Below are 7,233 nucleotides of genomic sequence, written 5' to 3'. Positions count from 1 at the left end.
CTGAAGAAGGCTCTAGGCCCGAAACATCAGCTTTCCTGCTCCTCTGATGCTGCTTGGCCTGCCGTGTTCATCCAGCTCTATACCTTGTTATCTCAGATTCTCCAGCATCTGCAGTTCCTGCTATCTCTGAAGCCTTTTCTTTTAACTGAGTTTCATTTCATTTGCAATTTTTACAATAAATTTAATTTCTGTGAAATATAACTTCTGTAAAAATTTACTGGTACCAGGAATGGGTCTTGTAACTAGTCAGGACTCATAAACTTTTGGACTAGTTCCATCAGGTCAGGCTATTATTATAACTGACTTAGATGGCATTAATGTAAGGTTTTGGGGACATATGTCTTGCTGCATACAGGCACCCAGTAGTTTGTAATGAGTTGCAAATGGAAGTGAACTTCTGGAATCAGCAATAATATGAAGGGGACAAGATCATTTATAAAGCAATTGAAGATCAATGAACCCATGACACTCTCTGGAGGAATATAAATATTCCTGAGCCTGAGATAATTAACCTAATGGACCACTACCATCTTCCTTTGTACTTTGTATGACAGCAGCCACCGAAGAGGTTCCCACACATACCTTTTTCATCTAGAAATTCATGCAGACTTCAACTTTCCAGAGGATCATTGTTGCCAAATGCAATCAAATGGTGCCCTGATGTCAAGGACAGTTCCTCTCAACCAACCCCAATGAACTTAGCTCTTATGCATATTTGAGCCAACGGCAGAATGCGGCCAGAAGCCAAGTGATCATGATTCACACTACTAAATTTAGTAATAAAAATCTTTTGAAGTTTGATTCAGGTAATGAGTTATCGCATCCAATTCAAAAACAAAAGCATAAATTGTTGGAAAAGCTCAGCTGGCCTGGCAACATCTGTGGAGAGAAACTAGACTTAACGTTTCATGTCAAGTGACCCTTCCTCAGAACTGATTTTAATGTGAACAATTAAAAACAGCTAGGACTCCAACTTCCTGGCAGATCTGTCATTCACTAGCCCAACACAAGAGTAAAACTTCCACCCATACCCAGCATCATGCATTTAAACAAAATTACTTTCAGAGCTGTTTGAGCTGTGAATACATTGGATTAGTTTTGGATACATTGTGTAGCATTTGCCCAGGCATGAAGAGGGAGCTTTTACTGCTTGAGGGGCTGCTAAATTCACTACAATTGAAATTAGTTGCTATCCAGAGAGTGGCATTGAAGGCAGGTGGATTTACCCAACCCCACCTCCTTTGATTTACCTGGTAAGTTATTAAGATAATTGAAAATTAACCAACTTTTCTAACCTGGATTCTTATATTACCTAGACAAGGTGCCTATATCCTGACCAGTTAATAACTTGCAAGGGTCACTGAGTGAATGCACTGTGAAAAGAACATCTTCTCAGAAACTGACAAGTTAGTTAAACTTTGATCAGTCACATTGAAGAGCTTCAACAATGGCCATTGTTTGAGAGACTGTGGTTCAAAGCACTTTTTCTATCAGAGCGTGCTTGTGCTGTTTGACAGGTAATTGCTAGCTTCTTAAAAATACTTTATTCATCAAGCACGTCTTCCGCTTTCAGATGCTTTCCACTGCTCCCAGCCTCCTGAACAACATTGGAATAGTTTACATGACTCCACTTTGCACCTCTGTTGAGGGGCAAGATCATGGTGCTAACATTCTCCTTCCTCTTGTACAGAGGGGAGATCATCTCTCTAACGATAAGGGTGAGAGACTTAGGGAGCAGCCTTCCCAGATCTCCACTCCATTCCTGTGGTTACTGTGGCCTCAAAAACCCAAGTACTGGTGACTCCTTTTGACACATGCCCTTGTTCCTTTATTTACAAATCCTTTCTCTCACTGACAGACCAAACTATCCACCCTCCCAAATTGGATGAGAAACTTGAAAACTGGATGGCAATGCTATGGATAATTTAAAGAGACATGGCTAAGGCTAACAAATTAGTTTTCCCATCCAGAAGAGATGTTTAACACAAGAGGACAATAGACAGACAAAGACTGGCTGACCTATCCAATCTGCCTCACAAAATAACAAGGTCTTAAACATCGCAATGTGTACACTCCAACCTTACTCAGAAGGCATGCCATTAATTAAGAAGAGGAAATAACATAAAACCCCAGGCCAATAAGAAGGAGCAAATTTGAAAAATTCTTCTCCAACCCTGTCATGTGACAGAATCTAGACTGAGAGACTACTTTGATCATTACAAGCTACATATTTCTTGTAGAAGGATACCTTTTCCCTTAAGAGAAACATGTCCAGCTCGCACTTGGAGCAATTCAGTGAATTGCTATTGCTGAAGCCGACAAGCCTTTTTCATGAGTTCACTATTCCTTAGAAAAGTGGATCATCTTTGGAATCAACTGAATTCAGTCCATACATAGCTTGAGAATGTTAACCTTAAACCTACCCAAATGTGTAGTCATAACTATTTAAATCCCATCATCACCTTACAAACATCAATCAAATGACTCCTTGTCCACACTTCACGAAATTATAGAGACTCTATTCCTTGCGCCCTTCTTGGTAATTAAAATGTTTTAGACTGAAAATCAATCTTGTGGACATTCTTTGATGATTTTTCAATAACCCAATATCCTATACTATGTAACAAAGTCAAAGTTCAGTACAGTATTCCAACTGTGATCAAACCAAGACTTTATACATAGCTTCTAATTAGTTGTCCTGTAGATGACCAATAGCACCTCTTACACTTTAGCAAATGCTTTGTAGCATTGGATTTGTATCTTGAGAGATGCATACTACTTATGTACTTTTGTTGTATTGCTGCATAGATTTTAAATCAGAAAGACCTATACCTTTAAGATGAAGTACAATATCTGCATCAGTCTGTCCATCAGGACCTCCTTGCCTCTAATCACAAAGTCTGCCATATCCAAGTCAAATGTGATGTACAGGTACTGGTGTTGAACTGGGGTGGACAAAGTCAGAAATGACATGGCACCATATTGTAATCCAACAGGTTTATTTGAAATCACAAGCTTTCAGAGCATAGCCCTTTTGTCAGGTGAAGCATGTCAAATGTCAGTAACTATGCACAGCAACTTGGGACTGACAGTGGTTGTTCAAATGTAAACAACCGCCTTTTAAAGACACAAAGGATGTCAGTGAATTCCAGTATACTGGCAGAGCAGTGAACTGTTTTGGGAATGGTCCATGATATGATGGGCACTGAATCAGACATGAGGGATACGTAGGGCAAGGTGATGTTTTTATGTGACGAGTTTGGTGAGAAAACCAGCTAGGCATCATGCTGGAATCCCTTCAAAATAAAAATCACCTCAACTCAGACATAGCTAAACAAATGTAAATTAGTCATATGTGCATAAATCTATTATACTGGAACCATGTAAATAGTAAGTATTATTAATAAATTTCAAGAATTCTGTCCTAACAAGTGCCTAATTCTGCAGGATATGCGATATACAGACTGATATGAAGACGACATACTACATCAACTTGAAAGCTCAGCTGTCTTTCTTTTGCTACCAATTTTAATACTTGCTCGTGAAAGATATATACACATCACCAATGACCTGCTACATGCACAGCAATGCACTTTTCAAAGATAAGTGTCATTTGCAAGTCGTGGGATTAATGCATCAAAAAATCTATATCACCTTATAAGTGTGCAACCTCAATCTATGCCTATTTATTTGAAGCAAATCATTGTCCCTAAACATACACCCATATCATGTTTAAAACAGAAAATAGCATTTACAAATCCAAATCCATCTCCCACTATTTTCACTTATAAGTTTTCCAGCAGGTTTCATTCTATGACAGGAGAACGCTAGAACTTCCAGACAATTCAGTGCAATACCTTAGGAAAAATGTTCTAAATTCTAGGAAGACATTACTTCAGGGTTTTACTCATTAATTCTCCAGTGAATTCTTCAAACAACACAATGCATTTCAGACGACATGTTGGTATTCCTGATATGGCTGACCATCTCTGTCGACATAATAATATTGTCCAATTGAATTAGTGTATTGAGCATCCTTCCTATTACAATCATCAAGCTAATGGGCATATAACTATCCAGATCAACATTGTACCCTTTTTCGAAAGATTGGAGCTAGCTTAGCATCCTTTCAGTCTAAAGTGGCAATTGCAGATTCTAATGAGCTGTTACAAATATGGGCAAGCAGCTTTCAGATAATCTGTCCCACCTTCCAGAAGTTTAATTAATCCAGGCCTGCCAGTCTTACCTAATTCCACAATCCTCATTCTTGCAAGATGGTTAGCAGTTTACATATCAACATCAAGTATAGGTTTTATAAATTTACATATTCATAATATTAGATACAGAGAGCGTTAGTGCTTGGATGGAGCTTTGCTGGAAGGGAAGAACGTAACGGTTCGGTCTGACTTCTCTTGCTTCCAAGGTTAGGACATTGATTTCTGTTGGATTGGTCCACATTTATAGACAATTACTGTAGTGATTTATCATTGCCTTCTGCATGACAGTTGACCAGGAAACTCTCCCCATTCTTGGCGAATCGTATAGCATATTGGAAAGACTTTGGTGTTGACAACCAACATGTTTGGTTGTGTTACAACTGTACCTTTCTGGCCAACATGTCCTGACATGCGACTAGAACCCAGCAAATCTGGCCTAGTTGTAGGAATGCTACCATGATGCCACAAGATCTCTAAATGATGGTGCTAGGGTAGGGCAAGTGAATAGAAGACTGGTTTCAGTTCTTGCATTGTGTGACCATTACCTTTCCAGATGCAAAAGAAGAAAAAGAGGGAGGGAAATTTAAAATTAAAGAATACATAGTGATAAATAAGATTGTCAGAGGAGTAAGAAAGTATTGGAATGAATAAAAGAGCAAAGGCTGTGTGAGAAGAAAGGTAAGTTGAAACGGTAAGAAAGAAAATCTATAAACAAAATGAAAAAAATAAAATAGGGTGCAATTAAAACTTCATTCTACACAGTATGTCAATGATAAGTTTGCAAAGGTAATCTTAGATTCTTGAAGACTAAGTAAAGCTTTGAAATGCAAATCTTTATCTGGGTAGAAAGACATGTGTAAAAATTGCTGTATAACTGACAGAAGAGTCCTCACAACCAGGAATCTTAATAAGTTATCTATCACATCACTGTTCTTTGAAATTTTACCATCGATGTGCATGCTACAATTAGTGTTACCACCCAGGGAGATAGAAACACAGAAAGAATTTTGAGGGAATGCCAGTGATACAGAGAGTAATAAAGGGAGAGAAATCAAAAGGAGAAACACAAAATAAGAACAGCTGCCATTTTACTGGTGCCTGGACCCAGGCTTCGCTTTTAAGTTTATAAATTTCCTGTTCCACAAAGGAAGGTCAATTGATTTAAATATTTAGTTTGCACTCCCAAGACTGGTGCTTAGCATGCTGAATCACAGAATCAAGGAAATTCATCACATAGAAATAAACTATTAAGCCCAACATGTCCCTAATTGACAAGCCATGCAATGTACTTCCACTTCCTTGCTCCTCCTAGCACTTTCTAGTAGATGGAGGAATGTTGGCTCAGCTATAATTCTACTGAATGGTGGAGCAAACTCAAAAGGCCATATGGCCTACCCCTGTTCTTACTTCTTACGCTCTTTAATCTACAGCACTTCAAGTGCATATCCAAGTAATTTTTTTTAAAATGCAATGAGTTTACAGCCTGTACCACCCTCTCAGGTAGTGTGTTCCAGACTCCCAGCCACCTCTCAGTGAAAAATGTTCCACTAAATTCCTTTAATCTCCTTCCCTCTTGTGTTAAATTTTGTGCCCCTTATTCTGGACTCATCAACTAACAGAATACAGTCTTTTCCATCCATTCTGTCTAAGTTTCAATTGAATGCAACTGCTAAGGCCTTGAATAACAATCCAACAATTGTACTGAAGATGAGCACCCAGAGCTAACTTCACCACCAGGCACAACTGCAATACGAGCAATACCCGGCAATGTGAAAATTTACCTTGGTATTTCCCGTTCACAACAAGCAAGACAAATCACGTAAAGCTGTTTGCTCTCGCTTCAATCTACTTTCAATCATCAGCAAAATGAAGGAAGTTATGATTGACAGAGGTACCAAGCTGCAAGTATAGAGCAATACACTCTTCAGCAATGGTCACTTTGGATTCCACCAATACCCTTTGCTCCTGACCTCATGGAACAAAATGGGACAAACTGAACTCCAGAGGTGAGGCGAGATGTTTGCCTTTGGCATCAAGATGGTATTTGACTGAGTGCAGTATTTTTGAGTCCAAACAAAACTGCATTCAATGGGAACTGCATTCAATGGAAAACTCTCCACCAGTTGAAGTCATATGTAGCACAAAGTAAAATGTTGAGGTTTTAGGAAGCCCATCATCTGAACACCATGACGTGCTGCATGAATTCCTCCAAATGACTTCCTTTCCATAATAAGATCAGAAGAGGGCACATGAGCTAATGATTGAGCAATATTCATGACTGCTCAAACACTGAAACAGTCTATGTCCAAATGCAGCAAGTTCTGAGCAATAAAGGCAAAGTCACCATAGTCCCATTCTCTCCTTAGAGAGAGGCAATAAATGGTGAGGTTAACATAAGGATCACCACACTTCAAGTGAGGGGCAAGGTTAAATGAATGAAAGAATGAATGAATAAATGAATGAATGAATGAATGATCACATGTATTTTACAGTGAGAAAAACAGTAAAGTAGAGTGAAAATATTTTCAACTGTTGCCATGATTCGGCACTTCTTTGAATAATTTATGAATATGAAAAAAAGAATGATATCTCTTAAAGAGTGCCCATCTGTCCTGAGCCAGCTCATCATCAATGACGCCTGCACTGCCATTCCTCCTCTACCACCTCACTGCCATCTACATCAGACCCAATGAGAACTCAGGATCTTCATGGTGACCGCATATAGCACAGAAATTGAACCAGCACAGTTGGTGTTACTTTGTACAAACCAAATGTTCACCCAATGGAGCTGCATGAACCCTAATACCCATGCATGCATTGATAAATAGCATGTAAAATTCCTGCAAACCAGTGTTCATTTCCGAAAAGGCAGAATCTAACTATCTACTTTGGTCATTCAATGGCATCATTAAATACTTTAACATCAACATTCTGGGTGTTTCGAATAATCAGAAACTGACCTGGACCAGCCATATAAATATTTTAACTACAAAAGCAAGTCAGAGGCCATGTATTC

The sequence above is a fragment of the Rhincodon typus genome, chromosome 3, assembly GCF_021869965.1.
Source record: "Rhincodon typus isolate 14 chromosome 3, sRhiTyp1.1, whole genome shotgun sequence".
Lineage (NCBI taxonomy): Eukaryota > Metazoa > Chordata > Chondrichthyes > Orectolobiformes > Rhincodontidae > Rhincodon > Rhincodon typus.
The sequence above is the reverse complement of the archived record's forward strand: the minus strand, read 5'-3'. Positions refer to the sequence as shown.